This window comes from Pogoniulus pusillus, chromosome 13 (assembly GCF_015220805.1).
Source record: "Pogoniulus pusillus isolate bPogPus1 chromosome 13, bPogPus1.pri, whole genome shotgun sequence".
In the NCBI taxonomy this organism is placed as follows: domain Eukaryota; kingdom Metazoa; phylum Chordata; class Aves; order Piciformes; family Lybiidae; genus Pogoniulus; species Pogoniulus pusillus.
In genome coordinates this window covers 23,962,273-23,983,208 of record NC_087276.1, presented here as the reverse complement: position 1 = coordinate 23,983,208, position 20,936 = coordinate 23,962,273, and the positions used below count along the sequence as shown (strand labels likewise).

Here is a 20,936-nt window from a genome sequence, read left to right as displayed (position 1 = left end):
CCCACCCTACCTCCTGCATCGCTCCATCCCCACCATCCCCACCCCATCTATCCCCAGCGTTTCTCTGCATGGCATGAAATCTTTCGCCTTTCCCTGTGCAGAAAGGGGAGAAAAATCAGCACGAGAGCTCTCCTGGGGAGCAGGAGGGATGAATTCACCTTGCTGAGAGGCGAGGGAGCCGCTGGATAAGAGGTGCTGGAATAAGCGCAGAGCGGATTAATCTGCAGCGACTTCGCCGCCGCTAATCAGCAGTGTGAAAGCTCTCGGGGAGGTCGGGCGCTTTCGGGTGGCATTGCAGAGGCAGCTCTTGCCTGCGCAGGCAGCAAAGCAGCCAGGTCGCTCCTCTCTCTGCCTCCCAAACGCCTCCTGCGCCGGGCTCTGTGAATCAGCATTTCTGCAGCTTGAGAAACCGAGAGAGCGGGGAAAGGCAGGGAGGCTGTCGGGGCGCAGGGAGCCTGGCAGGGAAGGAGGATGTGGGGGACCTCGTTAAAAAGGGGTTGAGAGGTGGATCCTCAATCTGCCCCCTCTTGGATTTTTGCTCGTTACCGCCGTGCACCCCTGGCGTGTGCGGCGCTGAGGCAAACCAGCGCTGTGAGCACTGCCTCCCCTTCTCCCCCGTCCCCTCCCTGCCGTCGGTGACGGGGGAATGTGACGAGCTGGCACTAGGAGAAGGCATGAAAGCGATGTGATCCGCTGCGGCTCCTGAGCAGAGAACCCGGGCAGATCCAGTTACAGCAGTGGGGTTAGAACAAAAGAGATTTGCCTCCAGGATCAATTCCTCTCCATTTTCCGGGCTGTGCATGTGCGTGTGCGAGCAGGCGCCCAGCAGCCTCTGTCTCCGGCGGTTAGTGCCGCTGGCTCTGCAGCCTGAGCAGCTCCGGGCCCAGCCAAGCACCGACCTCCGGAGGGCTCCACTGCTCCCCAGCGCTTCTCTTTTCCCAAAACAGACAGAGCGGGGTGATCCCCTGGGACAGGCCTAGAAATAGCAGGGTCAGGCCGGGTTTTGCAATGCTTGAAAACCAGGAGCAAAGCTGGGTGGTTGGCACTTGCCAGAGCTCCAGCCTTTCCTCTGCCAAGAGCTGACCCGATGTAGTGCTGAGCTCTGGATGTGGGGCTAAGCACACTTGTGGTCCCCACTGATGGCTCTCGAGATGTTTTGAGGTGACACCTCCCCTCCACTACAAGGCTGGCAGTGAGCAAACATGGAACTCCTAGAAAGCCTTTTCTGTGACATAAAGGCTGTGCCAACATTGACCAAGATGCCATCACCATCCCTGGAGAGGTTTCAAAGCTGTACAGATGTGGTGCTGATGGATGTGGTTTAGTGGTGAGCTGGCAGTGCTGGGTTAATGGTTGGACTTGATGATCTTAAAGAGCTCCTCCAACCTAAATGATTCTATGATCCTAACCCACAGATGTGGTAGAGCTGGGTGCACGGTGAGTGTTTCACACATGCCTCAGGATCAGGTTGAGGAATTAATGGGGTCTAGCACCCTGGGGTGCTTGTCGTGCCATGTGGGGAGGGATTTGGCTTACTTGGGGTTGGGATTTGTTTGGCATATTGCCCCCGAATGCCGCTGGGGATGAGCTGTGGAGAGCACAGATGTGCATCCCAAGCATACTGCAGCGAGGTTCCTGATTTAAGGACTGTGATTAACCTCTTTCCAACAATTGCTAACCAGGTGCAGAATCGTAATGGGAAGAGGAGGGAGTGCTGTGGAAGCAGCCAGTTTTCCTCCGTCACCTGGTAATGCACACGGATGCCATTTTCTGCCTGGAAAACAGGCAGGGTTTAGAATGCATAAACGGGTGCAGGGACACCCCATTTGTATCAGCACTGCCCTGTAGTTTCTTTCCAGAGCCTCTCTTAGCTTGGAATCCTGCAAAGAAGGCAGGTGAATTCAAAAGTGAATTCGGTGCAGGGCATGCCAGCGTGTAGGATGCTGGACTGTGTGCGAGGGTACCAGATAGAAATGAGGCAGAAAATCATAGAATGGCTTGAGTTGGAAGAGACCTTAAAGATCATCTAGGGATGGTGGAGGGACAACTCCCACTAGACCAGGCTGCTCAAAGCCTCATCCGGCTTGGTCTTAAGCACTTCCAGGGACAAGGCCTCCACAGCTTCTCTGGGTAAGCTGTTCCAGTGTCTCACCGTCCTCATAGTGAAGAACTTCCTGATGTCCAATCTAAATCTGCCCTGCTCTGGTTTAAAACCATTGCCCCTTGTCCTATCACCACAGGCCCTTACACGTACAAATTTCCTGTCCTTCATCTCATGAGTCTGAGCTGGAAGAGCACCAGCCCTTGGTGGCCTCTCCCAGCTGTTCCTGCATACATGCAGGAGCCATGAGCTGCACCTGTGGCTGTGAACTTGGATTTACCCAGTCCAGGTTTCCACCGGACCTTGCTCTGTGGAAGAGCAAAGTGATGTTGCATGGTTGGGCATGAAAAGGAAGTGCATTGCAGCTTGCATTTTGCAGTTGAGGATTAAAGCAGGAGCTGCCAGACTTGCTCGTTTTCAGGAGATCTGGTCTGCCTGGGACTCAGAGCTTCTCTGCCCAGGACTGACACTGGCCTCCCAGGTCTGCTTTTTGTGTGTGACACTCAGGAGTATTCTGTCTCACCCCAAGTACCATACCCATCGTGGTGGGGGTTGGATCACCTTCCAAGCTGCCCGCTGGCCCACCAAGCACTGTGATGCATGTGCATGCATGGGCTTTTGCACCCTGTTTTTTGGAGGGGTGGACTCTTACTCATGCTCCAGCCACGGGCTAGATGCTTTTAGGACCCCTCCATTATACCTCTTTCCCTTTCCACCTCCCCATCTTATAATAACCAAATCCCCATTCTTTCACCTCTCAAAGAGGAGGCTGTAGGCTGAATTTCACATGGGCGCGTCCCCAGGCAAGGGAGCAGCAGTTGTTGTGCTCCAAACACTTTGCAGAGTCAAGAGCTGTCGTGTCCCTTGGGGAAACAACAGGGAGAGAGAAGGATGGGGAGCTGGGAAAAATGGGAACACCCAAAGCAGCGCTTGAGAGATGTGAAAAGACAGGAAAATTTATTAAGGACAATTAATAGCTGCTACAACCAAGGATTTAAAGTGAACCCAAAGCCTGAGGGAGGGAGGAAATGAAGTGGCTTACGATTGTTATTTTATTGCTTAATATTATTTCCCCCCCCCCCTTTAAATATGATATGCTAAATGCAAATAAGCATTCTTACCGAGCTGGAGAGGGAGGGGATGGAAGACATGCCAGGAAAAGTGAGTGGGATCTAGGTTTTGCATCGTTCACTGAATTACTGGCAGGCCTTTTGTAACATCTGTTAAAAATAAAACAAACATTCATTCCCATTTCTTGCTGCCTGAGATAGCTCCTGCAAAAAAAAATTCAACCTGTCCAGGAATTTGTCTTGAAAGTTGCCCTCCCTCTCCTCACGCCTCCTCTTCTCCAGGGGAGATTTCCTTCCTGGACTTCCCAGGGGCTCCATTAGCCCCACATTAAAGCCTTTTTACTTTGCTCTAAAACTCTCCATCGAAGTAAAAGGAATTCTAATAAACCACTGGGAAGACTCTGCTATTCACTCTTTCCATGGAAACACGGCGCTGCCTCAGAGCAGAGCTCTTCTCCACAGAGCCTGGGTCACGGCAGGAGGAGACCAAGGAGGGATGGAGAGATGGTTTCCATTATAAGAGACCTTTTGAGAGAAATAATCACTGCTCTCCCACCAAGGAAAAGCCTTCGAGACGGTGGGGGCCTCGGCACGCTGCGGGAGCGGGGCTGGCCTCAGAGGGGGTGGTGGTGTGAAGTGGGGATGTGCTGAGGGCTGAGGAACTCATTAAAGCATCTGATTAGTGAAAACGAAGGCACCCGGGACCAATTCGTCTGTCTTGATGGGAGACAAGAGACCAGGAGAGTGGATGATTCTGATGCTGTGGGCAGAGACTACAGGGGAGCTTGGAGCTGGGGACATGGGGTGCTGTGAAGGGACAGGGTCACAGGAGGACATTGAGGGCTCCTTGCTCAGGGCCGTGCTGCACCAGCCAAATGCCACAGTGGGCAAAATGCCTTTTAGAAGGCCAAAACATTTGCTCTGGGAAGGCATTTCTCTGGGTCCTGGGAAGGAACTGATCTGATGAGGTCAATGCAATGTCCCCCCCTACCCAAAGTGACTGCGATAGAATTAATTTTGAGTCTCCTTGCAGGCACAATCGTCCCAAGCACTGCTGCTCCAGCACCACCAGATGAAGGATTTATTTTTTAAGCGTGAGGAAGCTCGTTAGAAATAGCCCAAAGGGCAAAGTTAGGAAATGAAAATCCATCGGATCCGCTCAGAGCTGGTGCATGGAGCTTGATGAGAGTTGGGGCAGGACTGCCTGCTCCCTGTCTGCACACAGCTGTGGGTACAGGGAGGGCAGTGCCAGGTCTGAGGTGTCACCTGGGTCGGGGAATGACAGCAATCGTTTGGGATCGTTGGCAACGTCAGATAGGAAGAGGGATGAGAGGAAGAGGGATGAGGAAGAGCCAGCTCAAAGCATCCCACATAGGCACTGGGAATGTCCCAGGGCCAGCAAAGCACAGCAGGGTCAGACAGAAGGCAAGGCTGGTGGAGGAAAGCTTATTTTTCTCAGCATGGAGGAGGAAGCCTTGTCTTTGTAGGTTGAGGTGGCAAGACACTGAGGAAGCCGAAATGCCTTTGTTTTAGCAGCTCTAGAAATGACATTGCAATGAGTCATTATTTTGTAGCCCACTTGGGGCAGGAGGTGGAGGAGTTACCTCCAGGGAAGCCTCCAACTTTGATTGGCAAGGTGAGACCTGCACTCATGGTGGGGAGGATGGGGAGAGGCTTTTTAGATGCTGCTCTGGTTGGATCTGTGATAGCTCAGGGTGGGATTTGCTCTGCAGAAGCAGCTGATGAGTTCACAGGGCATGGGGCCATATTCACACCTGTGGTGGGGGGCTGTGAGTCATTCAAGGGGATGCTCTGGAGTTGAGTTTCATCAAGAGGATGGCGACTTTCCCATCTAGACAACTGCAGCACCATCTTCTGAGCTTTGAGGCTTTAACAAGTTTTAATTGCTGTGGTAGGCGATGGTCTCCCACCCAGCTGGCAGTTGGGCTAAGACAGACGTGGCCTTGCCACGCAGATGGAGGTGATGTGGGTGCCATCACCTCAGAAGTGCTGAGAAATCATCAAATCAGCCTTTGTGAACCCGTAAATTTGAACTATGAATCTGCCAGAAAACAATCACAGTATTTAAGAAAGCAGAGTGTTTGGTGGTGATTTCATTTGCATATGGGGTTCTCAGAAGCTTGTGGTTTCAACCTTGGTCCTCACCACAGTGAGGTCAGGGTTTAAGAAGTGCAGGGCTGAGGTTCTCCTGAAGTCACAGGACTCCCGAGGTGGGGATTTAAAGCATACCAGCACCAGGGAATGACTTGGGTGGACCAGATTGCTGAATTTAGGGGATTGTAATGAAAAAAAAACCCAACAAATCCTTTAGCCCTCTCTCAGTCCCAGAGGAGAAGCTGGGGATGATGTCCATTAGACATGTTCCACCTTGGCTTTACTAGGCAGCAGTGCTAAATGATGGAAAAGCTCTTCCCTGGGAAGGGCAGAGTGGGATCAGTGGTTATGGGGAATAAACACTGAGTCCCAGGAGAGCCATGACATCCTGGCTTGGTTTACTGTCCTGCAGGGAGGCACGTGTGAAGTTGGAGGTGGCTGGGAGCATAATGTGGTGTATTGGCTGTAAACAACCAGGCTGGGACTGAAATGGAGATGGGGTTGAGGATCAGGATGGAGAGAGAAATCAGGATGGAGACAAGGATAAGACTGGGGAGAAAAGGAGCTAGGGAGATGAGAGCTAACAGCCTGTTTTGGCAGATGCTGGGTCCCCTTATGAGGTCTGGTCTGTTTTGCAGCTTGATGCCTGCTATCTCAAGTAATTAACAGGGAAAAGAGAGGGCCTGGTTATCCATCCTTCAAGAGCAAGGGGTTGAATTGAAAGGCAGCACCTTGGAAGTGGATCAAATAGCTCTCCAGCCCCCTGCGTATGGCTCGGCAACTCGCTGCCTTGCTGCGTTATCAAGGTGAACAGCTTTGGCTCAATTAAAGAGAGGCTCAGAGTGGAGTCGTGGGAGGAGGCAGGGCTGGGCGTTTGCACCCTTTAGGCAGGGACCAGCACACGGAGCTGCACGGCAGCGACCTCGGTCAGTCTGCTTGGGCACTGCTGGTGGCATGACGCGCGCGCCCCGGTGTGCCAGGGCCACCAAAGCGGCACTGTGCTTCCCTTTGCGAGGGGACCGGCTCCCCCTCCTTGCCTCTGCGCCGGATCTTATTTACCTCTTGCAAAAAACGGTGTTTGGGGAAGGATTGCTCTTTGTTACCGTCTCCCTTTCCCTCAAGTAAGTCCCCCCCACCAAAAGCAACGGCTCCCAGGGGTGAGCTACCATCCGCTCACCGTGCACCTAAATCCCAGCAGATGCACGGCAGTGGGAATCCGTGCGCCTGTATTTTTCGTGCCTGGGCTGCAGCTGGCTTCAGCGCGCAGAGAGCTGCAGGTGTGATTTGTTCCTTTGCCTCCACTCCCCCCCCGTGCTGCCTCCCTCCTGCTTTCCGTGCCCGCTGCTGCGCAGCCGACCTCGCTCATCCCACCCAGCTCATCCCAGTGATGAGACCCGCATGCCACCCCACGCTGACTCCGCTGTCTCCCCAGTGCGACGCTGGTGAAGGGGCTGGGATGGCTGGGGCTGGCGTGTGTGTGGAGGGGAAGGAGGAGGGGGGGTGTTAATCTGATCCTACGAGGTTGGAAGAGGAAAAAAAAAAAAGGCAACTATAAAGGCGGCAGCAGCCTCCTCCTTTCCCCTCTCCCCCGCTCCAGAGGATTAAGCCAAAAAAAAAAAAAAAAAAAAAAAAAAAAAAGGAGAAAAAAATGTCTGCAGCTTTCTGTTGACCCTGCATGATGGCATTTTTGCGCTCTGTGTGCTGCCTCTGCTGATTGCTATTTTGCTATTCCTGGCACAAACACACACACACGCGCACACACACACACACGCAGCCCCTGCACGGCTCACACAGGCACAGCCATCACACCCCCTCCCCAAAAACAAAAAAGAAACGCAACCCAAACCTCGCCACCCCAGCCATCAGCCCCTAAACCCACTGCGACCCCTCCGACCCTCAGCTTCCTTGGGGCTACCGTGATCGTCTGTGCAGGGAAGAGCCACCAGCACCCTCTCGCCCTCTCCTCCACCCCACTTCTCACCTTCGTCCCCAGCTCCAGCAAGCACTTTTCTGCCGGAGCCGCCCGCAGGAGCCAGAGCCCTCCACCACTCCTACCGCTGGCATTACATTTTCAGCCTGGATGCTATAGGGCCGTTTCTAATTACCTTATATCCCCTAGTGGTCTATGAATAATGGTTAGTGAAGGAGCTCAGAAGGGCTGCTGAGAAGGGAAGCGGAAAAAAAAAAAAAAGGAAAAAAAAAAAGATTAAAAAAAAAAAAAAAAAAAAGAAAAGGGAGAATTGTGCTATTTCTCACATTTTTTTTTCTAAGGATCTAATCTGGCTACTGTGCTCTGGAAGAGGAGGAGAGCGAGCCAGCAGGAGAGAGAGGAGAGAGCGAAGACCAGCGCAGGTATTGTTGCGAGCTACATCTTTATGCCTTTTTTTTTTTTAACCCGGGTTGTTTTTTTTTTTCCTTCCTCTCTCTCTCTCTCTCTCTCTCTCTCTCTCTCTCTCTCTCTCTCTCTCTCTCTCTCTCTCTCTCTCTCTCTCTCTCTCTTTTTTTTTTCTGGAAGCCGCAGTCGAATCGGAGCTCTTTGCGTCTGTCTCTCTGTCTGTCTGTCCGTCCGTCCCTGCGTGTGCACGGACAGAGCTTTTTCCCCCGGATTTATTTTTCTCTTGCGCAACTCGTGTGTCGCTGCGATTGAATGGATGCATAACACCGCGGAGTTTGGGGAGGTGTGTGTGTGTGGTGGGGGGGGGGGGGTACGTCCGTCTGTGTGTGTGTGTGTGTGTCTGTGTCCTATGTGAAGCAGAGGAGGAGGAGGAAGGAGAATTTGGGGAGGAGGGGGGGGAGGAAGAGGTGGGGAGTGTGCTGGTGGTGGTTGTTTTGCTTTTCTGGAAGTAATAAAGAAATTTGCAACCGGTCCAAAAATCCTCCTGACTTGCCGATGGATGAGTGTCTGAACAAAGCTACAGCTGAGACTTGGAGTATTTGTGTGCTGAAGGGTTGGATTCCTTTTGCTTGTCCTGACTCCTACTTTCCCAAAGTTAAAATAATAAACGGGGCACGGGAGAAGGGGAGTGGGGGGGGGGGGGGGGGGGGGAAAGGGAGGTAGGGGCGGGGGCAGGGGGGTGTGTGTGGGGACGGACACGACACGGACTGTGGAAGCCTCTGAGGAGGGAAATGTTCCAAGGGGAGGCTTGTTTCATGGTGGAGTTGTGGATGTGGATGGGTTTCTAGTTGTAAAAGTTGCGCTGGGCGGGCGCCGGGCTCTGCTCGCCGTTGTCTGCTGACTTGATGGATTGTCTTTCTTCTTTGCGGTGGCCGGGGGGGGGGGCAGGGGGAAAAAAACCCGGAATCTTAGCAGATAACCCGAGGAATCGCGGGGTTTGCACATCTGGCTGCGCCTTCGGGAAGCCCCTCGGTGGGACTTTCACCTCCCACTCCCTTTCTCCCCTGGCAGATTTTACCCCTTCCCTCCCCGAACCTTCCGCTGACATTAATAAACAAACAAACCAAGGGATAACCGAGGAGCCTGGTGAGGAGGGGGGGGGGATCTGAGACTGCTGTTGGTTGCGGAGGGGCGGGGGGTGTCCTTGTGCTTTTGTTTTAAAGAAGGGAACAGCGATGATTAGAAACATATGAATAGGATGCAATGCAGAGCGGGTGTGTTACTGGGGGGGGGGGGGGGGGGGAAGAGCTGGAAAACTGCTTATACGACAGAAGCAGGGCTTGAATGAGCGTGGTGAGATGAAAGGAGAGGGCTCCGTCCCTCGCCCTGCTGCGGGGCTGCGGTGGGGTGGTGATCCCCAGAGGCAAAGGAATGGTCTTGGGGTTAGAGAAACTGGCTGAGGAAGGCGGAAAAAAAAAACCCAAACCAAACCAAACCCCAACCAAAAATCCCGACCTGAAGTATGTGATTATATCCCATCCAACTTTGCCGGCTGCCGCCTTAATGGAGGTAATTGTACCTGAAAAGGATAAAATCCGAGGAAAATGTCCCCGTGCGTTAGGGGGGGGGGGGGGGGGGGGGGTAGGAAATGTGGGAGGGCAGAAGCAGGTCTCAAACCCCCAGCAGCCTGCCCCCCCGCCCCCCGAAAGTGCCGCTGAGGTGAGTGATATCAAGGCGATATCCAGACGTGGTGGGATTGTGTTTATTTGGGCGGAAATAAAGATGGAGCAACTGCCCCGGGGAGGGCTGGAATCCCCCGGGAATGGCTCTGGTGCTGCCCTTCGCTGCCTGCCCTGCCTGGCCTTGCTTTTGTGTTTGTTTGCTTCCAAAGGAGGGGGGGGAAGAAGGGAGCTAAGGGGGGTGGAGGGGATGTGAAGGCGGGGAGAAGCCGTGAGGGCGGAGAGCCGATTTAAATTGGACTTAATGGATTCCCAGGGCAGCTCTTTTAGATGAAAGTCAAAATAAGAGCCAAAGTGAATCTCAGCAGACCTGTCTGTTGCATTAGAGATGCAGCCTTCCTCTCCCTGCCTCCCTCCCTCCCTTTATTCTTTAAAAGAGAGGGGGAAAAAAGTGTTATCCGTACAGAAGACGGCGTGGAGTTTCTCGTTCCTATAATGAGAGCTCTAATTGAAGAACTTGCAGCCTCTTGGGAGAGTCTTTACTGATCGCTGCTTTTGTTATTCATGCCACGCTCTGTTTTCTTGGGGTTTGGGGGGGCTGGTGTAAATCTGGCTGTGCTGGCGTTGGAGTCTGATGCTGTTTCCCCCCCCCAAGCTGCCGGCTGGCAGGTCAGCCCCCCATGTCCCCTGTGAGTAGGCTGGGTGGCTGTGCCATGCTTGAGGAGGAGATGTGTGGCTAAAAAGCCCCGGGAGCTGGTGGGGCAAGATGCTGCAGTTTGGCTGCGGTTGCCTCTCATCCTCGCAGGACCCCCCAGGCTGTGGGACAGATCCTGCCTGGCGTGGGATAGCTGTTGGTGAGGGTGCAAAGCAGGGCTCCTGCCTCCCTCATGGGCTTGCTGCAATAGCAGGGAACTTTAGGTGGCTGCAGGGTGCTATGGGGTGCCACAGGGTGCCATGGAGTGTCATGAAGTGCCACAAACCCACTCGGTGCAGAGGGCGTGATGCAGCTGCACTGTCACAGGTCTTTTGGCCCTCAGGACTGTGGGGTGACACTGCAGACCAAGTCACCTGGAAGGGACAGGTGTTATACCAGAGCCCTGGGTCCTCTGCCTACCCAGGATGGAGAGTGGGACATGGCCACTGAGCCAGCAGGACCTGTGCTGAGCAGGAAAGGTGATGTTCCTCCTCTCCTGGCTTTTCTGTTGCCCAGCAGTTTAGGACAGGGATGGGCAGAGGGGCTGGCAAATGGGGCTCCCCTCCACAGGGGTTGCATCACACCCTCCCAGTCACCTTTGGGTGCCTGGTGTCTCTGATCACAGGGAGGTGGTGGCTGTCCCCAAGCCCTGCGTTCCCACCTGCTGCCATGGCAATGCTGCATGTGGCATTGGGCTGCTTTGGTGCAGCTGAAAGCTCCAGAGAGGCAGGTCCCTCTTTCCCCTGTGTCTCTCCCCCAGCCCTGGACACCTTTTACAGCTACCGTTGAGCTCTACTGTGGGCAAAAGCAAGCACCACAAGCCCTGGGGATGCTCTCAGTGGCATTTGATGGCTGGTGGGGGATGACTCTGGCTGGGGAAGAGGATGTGTGAGCAGGATGGGGCTCCACCGGCTCATCAGCTTAGCACAGAGGCAAAGCAGTTAACCTGGGCATCTGATCTCCCCAGGAATTGTGTATTGACCCTGACAGCCATGCATCAGAAGAGACAGACTCTTCATCATCGATCCCTCTCCTCCCATCACCAGGTGTCGACACCAACAGTTGTGAAGCTGGCTTTAATTTCAGGTCTCTGGCTCCAGCATGTAACCCTGAGCCGTGGTCTCAAGGTGCTGCCAGGCTTTGCAAACACCTCTGTGGGCAGGTTGCCACTCCAGTTTTGTGGCCGGGATGGCACTTGCTAGGGGTGGCTGACTGAGCTGAAAATGTGACATGTGGAGTACCCAGGAGCCATCAGGCAGGGTGGCCTCCTGAGATGGCATTGCAGCCTGTGGTGGAGGACCCAGGAGGTGACCTGGAGCTCCTGCTTTGTTTGTTGTTGCTAGGAAAACCCTCTGATCTGGTCCTCCCTATGTCATCAGTGCCGAGCAGCAGAGAATGAACCCAGGCCAGGGTGGGGGATGACCCAGACATTCTGCAGCCTTTGCTGGGTGACCTCATCTAGCCAGGATACCTCTTGCCCTCCTCTGGTCTGAAATGGCCGTGGCCAGCTCTGATGGGCACGTGGTCACTTATTTGTGCCACCCCATGGAGACTTGGTGAGGAAGGCGGTGGGGCTTTTGTGTGCCTTGATCTGGGGGTGGATAGCGGCACTGCTGGGGACCAGCTGACACCTGCCCATCCTCCTTCCCAGCATCTTGAGATTTTTGAGATGTACACAGCCAAGCTGAGGCTGAAAAAACTGCTTGGGGTTCAAGAGCATCTCGATGGAGGAGAGAGGAAGGCTTTTTCGTTCCTCCCTTTCTTTCAGAGCTAGCAGAGCTTCCTTTCCTGTGCAGGGGTTCTTCCTTCTCCCCCTTGCAAGGGACTGTTAAAAGCCAGGGCCAGCAGATATCTTGACACCCCGTCAATCTGAGCCCTTTCCAGCAGCAGTCTCTGAAGGCTGGCACTCTGCTGCACAGAAGAAAACAAGTGAGAAGAGGGGGGGAGGCGAGAGCAAGCCTTTGCAGCCGGCAATCGATAATTGTAGTGTCAGTCACTGCCTAGGAAGTTCCTGCATCCCCACCGTCGCTGGCAAGGGGAGGGAGAAGAGGGTGGGAAGAGCTCGACTCTGCCCCACGCAGCATCGGGCACAGGGCAGGGAGTGATGGCGGAGGGTGAGAGCCCAGCCCCGAGCAGGAGCCTCCCGCTGCATTACTCACCACTTGATGTAGCTTGAACCTTTCAACTCCCTCCCCTTGGGGATGGAGCGGGCTGGGCAGAAGGTGTCGACAGAAAGCGCTCTGCTTTCTTAGGTTTAAGGTCGATTTTTAGGATTTTTTTATCCCTTTCCTCCTTTTTTTTCCCTTCCCCACCCCTCTCTCTATGCATTTTGGGATCTAAGATCGTCCAAAAAAATAGAAAAGAAATAGATACGTTTTAAAACCCCAGAAACCCAGCCCAGCTCCCCCTCGTGTGTGTCTCCGTCTTAGCAAAAGCCGAGGTAAAAGATCAAGGAATTCTTCCTTTTGTGCAGCTTTCAAGACCAAAGATGTGCTGGTGAAAAGGGGAGGCTCAAAGAACCAGGCATACACAAGTGTTAAAGGAGAGGCTTCCCCTTTGTCTCCAAGGCACTCAGCCGGCAAAGGGATCCACAAATTAATTAAAAATTGCTCTGTCTTGATTGAGTTATTCCTGCTCGCATCCCACCTGCCTATTTAAAGACTGGGAATGGCAGGAGGAAATTCCTATTTCTTTCCCAGGCAGCTCAGATGTGCTGTGAATCCTCTCACTCGCCTTTTATCCCAGGAAGCAAAGGAAATAGGGAAAGGAAGGGCTGGCGTGGTATCCAGAGAGGTCTTTCCTGGAGGATGTGTCCCTCTCCTGCACTACCAAACGCTGAGAGGTTTGGGTGATTGGGAAGGAAAATGAAAGGATTTACATGTCATGCGTGGGCCAAATTGTGGTTGTAACTCCATGAAGTTGATGGAGATCTGTCAGAGATTCACTTGGCCCAGGGTCTGGGACTTGCTCCGCAGGGAACAGGCTGGATCTCTGCCTTGGTGGAAACAAGAGGTATTCAAATGGGTTTGTTGTGGCTGAGCTATGCCCAAGTGGTAGAGCCGAGTAAAAATCCCAACTGGTTGTATCCCCTGTGCCAACGCACCATAAATACGCCGCGATCTGTCAAGTCGGGCACAGTCTCCCACATTTACCACTGAGAACGCTTTAAGGGGGTAGATTTATACGTAGAGGATGTGCAGAAGGCTCCCTGTGTGCTTAGCTGAGAGGCTTGAACTCCATCCCAGTGTGCTGACGTGGGGAAGCCTTTCTCCCCTCCTGTCTATGGGATTTCCACCCAAACCGAGCCTGCGCCAGGGCTGAGCTCAGCCCGAGCCCAAGCTCAGCTCCCTTTCACCAGCCCCTCTTGTGCCCATGCAGGGCTTGGGCTCCCTTCTGGTTTGGGGGAGCTTTGTCAATCCGTGCCTCTAAGCTGGATTCAGGGGGAGGGTTGGTTTGCTGCTTTGCAGTCAGACCTTGCTTCCTCCGCTTTATTGTCATCTCCGCTCTTAGTCACCGCTCGATGCCTCACCAGGGGACACCGCTCCTGCTGCATTTATGGCAGCCACTAAAATCAGCACTCAGTGCTTGAGCTCTGATAAGGAGGGACACTGAGCATCAAGGAGGCTCTGCCCAGCTCTCTTATGGTCCTCGTGGGATGTGCAGAGGGGCTGCGGGGCAGGTCAGCCACCAGATGGGTCCTGATGGTCCGCTGGCTCCACTGGGTCCCATCCAGCTGGTGTCGGGAGGGAATACTGGAGCAGTGCTGGGAAGGAGCATCACTGGCCACGTTCTCAGGTGAACATGGCCAGGACGTAAATGAAAATGAGCTGCTCAATAAAATAGCAGAGAATAATTAAAACCGTTCAGCGCCGCTGGCTCGCAGGGGTGTGGGCACTCGCTGACCCAGCGAGGCACGGCCGTGTGTGTCCCCCAGACACTGCGTCCTTCAGCTCGGCTGTCGCAGGGTTACCCCCCCTCAGCACCACCTTGTCCTGTAATAGCGTGTCCTTCAGCACGCCTGTCGCTACATGATCTATAGAACAGGGCTGGCCTCTTCCTGCCGCTGCCTTTCACCGGGCTGGGGACTGGATCCTCGGGAGGAGGCTGTATCCTATCATAGCATGTCCTTCACCGTGACTGCTGCTGCGCCAGAGGCTCGCCAGCGCGGGGCTCTAATACCTTGTAATTCACTGTGACTGCTGTGGCAGGACCTGCACCGCGCTGCGCTGCCGCAGCCCTTTGGCTTTTGCATCTGCTCATTGGCTTCAGAACAAGGGCTGGCTGGGAGGACACGTGGTGGGGGGACCTTGGAGGTGCCCCAGGCTTGGAGCCTGCACCCTGGCTCCCAGCATGTGCTGAACAACCCTGACCGTGACAGGGCACGGTCACGTCCTGCCTCCTGGGTGGTTTGCAGGGTGAGCTGTCTGTGGGGAGGGTGCTGGAGGGCAGATCCTGCTTGGGCAGGGGAGAAGTCCTTGTGTGAGTGTGCCAGGGTGAGAAATGGCCTTTGGGTGCAAGGAGAGCATCCTTCCTCTGGGTGGTTCTCAGGCAGCATGATAAATGTCAAAAGCCCAGCATACACAAAGGAGAAGGGGGTGTGTGGCTACCGAGCGTGTTTGTTCCAGGAGTTGATTTACTTTGAAGACTTAAAGCGTTCTCTGATGCCTCTCTCTTCGTTCCTTAACCCTGTTTCTTTGCCAGTTAAATAGGAGCACAGCTGCTGTCAATAAAACCCTTCCCAAGGCTCCTCTGGGAATATTTACTGTGCTGTTCTCTTCCCTTTGGACATTGCTCCCTCTCCCACCAATCTGGTTTAGCTTCTCTGTGACAGAAGGTGGCTGTACCCATGAGCTTTTGATACTGTATGGGGCAAAGGTTTGCTGGCCAGGCAATGGAGATCCTCAGTGCTCACTGCTTTGTTGAGCACCACTGTGAGCTGTGGTGCTGTGGTCATGCATGGCATGGGGTGCAGATGACAGCAGCTCAGCCAGGAACCAGATTTGGAGCTGGTGCTTTCTGGTGTTGGATTTTCTTTGCAGAAGTGGCAATGAAAAGCAATTGCAGGGAATTGGAGCCTGCAGGAAGAGTGAATACCCTCAGAGGGCTCCCAGTCTGGGAGCAGGGCATATCTGGTGGTGAGATGGGAGAGTGGGCAGGTTTTTGGAGCTGGCGCTTCCCTGCAGCACAATGTTCAGCAGCAAGCACTGGTGTGTGGCATTGCTGGAGGAGCTGGCAGCTTGACAATAGGAGCTCTGGATTTCCAAAACACAGGTGCTGGCATCTCTCATTTTGCTCCTGTACAAGTTGGCAGCGATGCTGCTGCTCCAGCGTGACTGAGGAAGGAGAAATTTGGCCCAGTGGCTTTTCTTCCTCCCACTTCCCCCAGCAGCCTGGGCTACATATCTGCAAACAGCTGTAAGAAGAGCAAAGATCATTGGCTGGAAGGATCAGATGAGATAGTTTCTTAAAAGGATTGTCTGATTTCTCTATTGATCAGCCTGATTTAAAAGAGGGAGTTGGGTCAGAGGGCATAAATTATCATTGAAGGAGGGGTGAAGGCCTCAAAGGCTGTGCTGCACTTAGCTGCAGTGCTGAGGAATGTGTCTCTCAGTAGGGATGTGAATAGCTGAGTGCCGTGGCTGCTGGCCAAGTTGGGTCTCCTCTACGCTGAACTGGGAACTGAGTCAAGGGAAGTGAATTTAAACTTGGTTAAAGAGCTTCTCTTAGCCAAACTGGTTGCTCACAGCCCTTGCCAGTATTGCAGAGGTGGGTGTTTGGGGTCATAAGGGGAAAAGGGTTCAGTGTGTGGCCCTTCATGAAGTTTGGGGTGCTGCCGTGGGTTAGTGGAGCTGTGGGGTCCTGCTGGCTGTGAACTAGCTCCCTCCCTGGGCAGACGATGCTCTTGTCCCACCACAGAGACCTGTGACCTCTCCCTGGCTTTCCTCAGGCTCCTTGTGTGGTCTCCAGCGAGTTGTTGAACCACAGGAGGTTTCTGCCTCCTTGGCTATAAAATGAAGATAATCTGCAACCTGAGGTTACTGCTTTCCCTGTTCTTGTGATCACTGCCTGGGGCTCCTGCATCTCCTGCTGCCGGAGTCATGGGACTCACAGCCTTCGCTGCGGCCCCCTTGACCCTCCGACTTAGGGGAAGAGGATCAGGAAAACATCCAGAGAAAATAAGACAGTGTTGCTGTTGACTGTAGAGGGTCTGGATTGGGGGAGAGATCACACACACTGGCTTGGTCTGCAGCAGCATGGGTCCTTGCAGTGCTCATGGGGCTGTTGAGCATAATTGCTATTCACTTAAGCTGCAGCTCCTGTAGCACATGGAGACACCAGCCAATTCTCACGGCAGCGCTGGGCAGCAGCCTATTTGTATCTGTCAGGCTGTGGGCAGTGCCCATTTCCACACCAAATCTCACCATCACTACCTTCTCACTCCTGAAGCTCCACCTTGGACCCCACCAATTGAATGTGGCATCTCCTCAAGCTGAGCTCAGTCCGAGTCAGTTGATGTTTCTTGCTGATTTGGTGCCCGGTGAAGGTTTTGGCTGGAGCAGGAGGGAATCACAGCCCTGCAAGGTGCATGAGCCCTAAGGTCAGCCCTGTGTGTCATGCTTCTCCTATCCTCATCCTCCTTGTCCTCATCCTCATGACGGTGGAGCCTCCAGTGCCTGGGTCAGCATCCATCTCTGCTTTCTTCTGGGGTTTGCATCTCTCACCTCTGTCTGTGCTGTTCAAGAATGGACCTTGGTGACCTGCAGCAGGGTTGTGCTATCCCCAGCAAGGTGTGATTTGGAGCCAGGACAGACTGGCTGGTGAGGAGATGCCTCAGGAGCTGCTGTGGGTTTGTGCCCTTTCCAACCCTGGTGGGGTTTGTCCCTCCTTGATTTCTGGCTATGCTAAAATAAAACAATGCAAGAAGCGTGGGTTTGGGGCGTTATTGAGGTGAATACAAGCTAAGGGTTGTGGACAGATTTGAAGTTGCCTGGGGAGCACTGGGTTGGGACATCTGCCTGGAGCAGCACTCTGGGGAAGACAGGTATAACTGTACCACTGGTGTGCCCAAGCTAGGGACATGTCTCAAAGGTGGGCCGTGAGCATCTACTTGTCTTTGCCCAGTGTGTTGGCAATGTCGCTGGCACAGTCAAGTCTGCTGCCCACCCTGGTGCTGCTCAGGCTGCTGCCTGCCCTCATGCTTCTGCCTTCTCATGCTCCCCGCCCCCATGCACAAAGGCTGGCAGGGATGGCAGCATGGTGGTGGCATGCAGTGTATGGCTCGGGGCTGGTAGGAGGTGAGCCAAGGCATTATCATGAGTCACCTTTGCCAGGTAGAGAGCAGGGGGCCAGGATTCCAGACTAGGGCATGGCCTGGAACGGGCAGCATTGGGTAGAGGGCTCAGACTCAGCACAAGGACAAGCTGGGGTGGCAGGGGCACACAGTAGCCCCACTCTCAGCGAGGAAGCATCATCTCTTCCAAGCATCTGTGTGGTGCTGGCTACCCAGGCTGACTGCAGTTGTAGCCACTGGCGAGCGGCGGATAGGCTGGCATTATCCTGGAAATGTCAGGCGAATGCCAGCCCACCGCTGAGTGCCAGGACGCGGCGGGAGGCAGTGACTCGGCTGGCTGGCATTGGCTACCATTTTAGAGGAAATGTGGAGCGGTGGGTAATTATTTCTCTTCCTTAATTGAAATTTCAGCCTCAGTGGTTTGCAAGAGCAAGCGGGAGAAGGGGAGCACAGGCAAGCGTGACACGAACGTGGGGCTCACCACGGGACGATGGGGAGCATGAGCACACCAAGTCCATGGGGTGGCAAAGCATCTCCTGGGGTCCAGCACTGATGGGTAGGAATTTCCAGAGCCCTCAGTACAGCCTGCTCCTGCTTATAAAGTAAAAAAATCAACCCTGAAAACGCAGAGATTTTAAATTTAATTTTACTTTTTGGGGGGAGGGGAGTGGTGAGGGCAGGGGGAGAAGGAGGGGAGGCTGCTTTGTTGTTTCTTTATTCCTCTATTTCTGTTTTGCTTGGGATGGAGGGCCAATTAAATGAAATTAGGCGCTGCAGTCTGGCACCCCGCGTCGGCGCGGAGCAATCAGGTGTAACGCAGCATGGCTGATGAGAGCCAATCAAGATGTATAAATGAGGTGTTGACATTCAAACAGCGGGTACCCGCGCCGCCCAGCCGCAGCCGCGCTCGCGGGCTGTCGAGCCCGTGCCACCGATTCGAGCGCGGGGTTGTGACAGGCGGCAGAAGGGACGGTGCCCAACAGGGCAGTAGGGCTCCACTTAGGGCTCCGAAGCGTTTTGTGTTAAGTTATGACATTGGGGACGTGTCAAACTGATCATGCTGGGGGAGTGTGGGCGTAAGGGTGAGTGGCTGGCAGCCCTGACAGGGTCTGTTCATTGGTGGACCCATGCCTGGAGCTGAGGCGTGAATGCAGCCAGTGGTTGAGGAGATGTGGCAGTCGCCAAGCTGCTGCAGGGTGGACAGCAAAGCAAAATGCTGTTGTTTTAGGGAAACTGAGGCACAGGACAAGTTGGTGAACAAGTGCTGCAGTACTAGGGCCTGGCTTAGAACAGAATTGTTTTGGTTGCAAGAGACGTTTAAGATCATCAAATCCAGCTGTTACCCAAGCACTGCCAGGTCACCACACCTGCACCACATCTATGCAACTCTGAAACCCCTCCAAGGATGCAGACTCCATCACTGTCCTGGGCATCACAACCCTCCAGGGGAAGAAGCTGTTCCTCATGTCCTACCTAAACCTCCCCTGGTGCAACTTGAAGCCTTTTGTCCTATCACTTGTTACTGGGGAAAAGAGACTGACCTCCATGCGTCTCCAACCTCTTTTCAGTGAGTTGTAGCGAGCAAGAATGTCTCTTCTGAGCCTCCTTTTCTCCAGGCTAAACAACCTTAGCTCTTCAGATGCATCTCAGAAGACCTAGACTCTTCACCACTTTCGTTGCCCTTCTCTGGACACGCTCCATCACCTTAGTGTCCTTCTTGTAGTGAGAGGCCCAAACTCGAGCTCAGTATTCAAGCTGTGGAGGACATGACCTTGCAGGTGTTGTATTGCCCATTACCAGTGTCAGTTTTGACTCTTCAATTACCTGAGGACTAATGGCAGTGGGGCACATCTGTTCCTATGTGGAAATCACTACTGCCCAGGGACAGTGGTTGGGGACTTCACTGTGACCATCACTCTGGCACATGCGGGGCTATCGCCCTTGCTGTGGCTGCCACCGCAGGATGCTGTCCTCTCACAGGGAGGTGGGGCCGACGGCATAGCAGCACCGCACAGATCAGAGGAACTCAGAGGAGAAAGCGGCTCAGTGGTGAACAACCTCCTCAGCGTTTCCTGTCTCACGATGGAGAAATCGCATGTGGTGAGAGGCTCTAAAAATAGGCTCGGCAAACTTTTAACCACATTTGCAGATGTTAAAGGTAAAGCCAGAGCAACGCCGGAGGAGGAAACATCCCCGGCCAGCCCTGCCTCCCCTGGCGTTAACCCTCAGCGCTGCCGGCCCCGCTTCCGAGCTGGCACATCGACAGGAGAGCTGCATCGTGGGGCAGCACCCCAAGACGGGCAGCGTGGCCGGGGCACCGTCTCACGGCGCCGCTCTCCTCCGTTCAGCGTGCCGGGGAGGACATTAGGAGCAGGAGCACGTAGCGGCAGGCTCTGTCTAACAGTGCTGCCGCCTGACCCTGATTTGTAGCGGGGCTGAGCGGGGAGGTTCGCTGTAGCGTTGCGGCTCTTCCTGTGGCAGTCGCCGTCCGGGCGGTACCGGCACAGTGCTGCCGGCGACACCGGGAGCCCGCGGTGGATGGCCTGGAAAGGAGAAGCTGTTGGAGCTGGGTCACGGCGAGTTTGCTTGTGAGGGGAGTGAAGGGGCACACAGGAACGCGTGGCCCTGCGGCACAAGTGGTGTTGCTGCAGGGGTTACTTCTTGCCATGGCGGTGGTGCTGGTGCCCAGAATGATGGTGAGGAGCCAGCTGGGTGCCACCTGTCACTCAGCAACCCTGTGGCCCTATGTCCAGTGGCTTATCCCACATGCAGCAAATGCTGCTGTCCCCTCGCTACCTGCCCCTATGTCCCATCACCACGGACAGTCACTTGGGGACTGTGGTCAGGGATGTCTCAGCTGAGGCACTGGCTCCCTAATGTACCCAAGAGATATTGTTTCACCTCCACAGTCTCCACCAAGATAAGGATGACAAACTGTCAGAGAGTGCCAGCCCCAGTGGTCACAGCAAGCACTTTGCCCAGCACCCCTGAGCTGTGGTGATACCTGTATGTGGGCAGATGTGTCCCACTGCTCTTCATCCCCAGGGACTTGCAGAGGCAGAACCGACCCAGGCAATGGAGATACAAAACCTGGAGGGTCAAGCCAGGCCCTTGTCCGTCAAGGGTTGGTGAGGGGCATTGTGGCCATGAAAACTGGGAAAAGCAGCACTGCCTTCATGGTGCTAGAGTCTCCTCTGCTTGTGCCAGCCCCATAAACCCAGGTAGAGGACAGCAAGAAGCCTTTAACCTTGCACACCTGGAAGGTTGATTTGGGCCATCAGAAAGATGAAAGAACCAGAGACAGGGAACAATTAAAGGGAAGAAAAGGAAATTCCTCCCATTACCTTAACTGCCCCATGCTGACAACTGGCAGATCCTTGGCACCTCTTGCAAGCAGCTCAATACAGTGCATGGGAAGCACCCTAGGAGTTTTTTAGTAGTTGCAATTTGTGCAACAGCTTGGAGGAAATCCGTTGCTTACTGTCCACCATTGCCTGGCTTCACCTCTCCTGCATGCAACTGCTGCATTCTCATGGCTGAGTTTGGGGTGATGGTTTGGCTTCACCTCTCCTCCTGCATGCAACTGCTGCATTCTCATGCATGAGTTTGGAGTGGTGGTTTGGATGTTCATCAACCTTTCCCTGATACCTC

The 20,936-nt window shown here is 54.2% G+C and overlaps 1 protein-coding gene across 2 annotated transcripts in view; it reads left to right on the top strand.

The window, feature by feature from the left end:
• The window catches only part of RAI1 (retinoic acid induced 1), an 83,919-nt gene that overhangs the window by 30,167 nt on the left and 32,816 nt on the right, over positions 1 to 20,936 (top strand). Inside the window, exon 2 of one of the 2 annotated variants that reach the window (XM_064153562.1) lies at positions 7,558 to 7,638. The gene's annotated coding sequence lies outside the window, so the exon portion shown is untranslated. Of the gene's footprint in view, positions 1 to 7,014; positions 7,639 to 20,936 lie in introns of those variants that run through there. The other variant, XM_064153561.1, reaches the window with a different exon arrangement.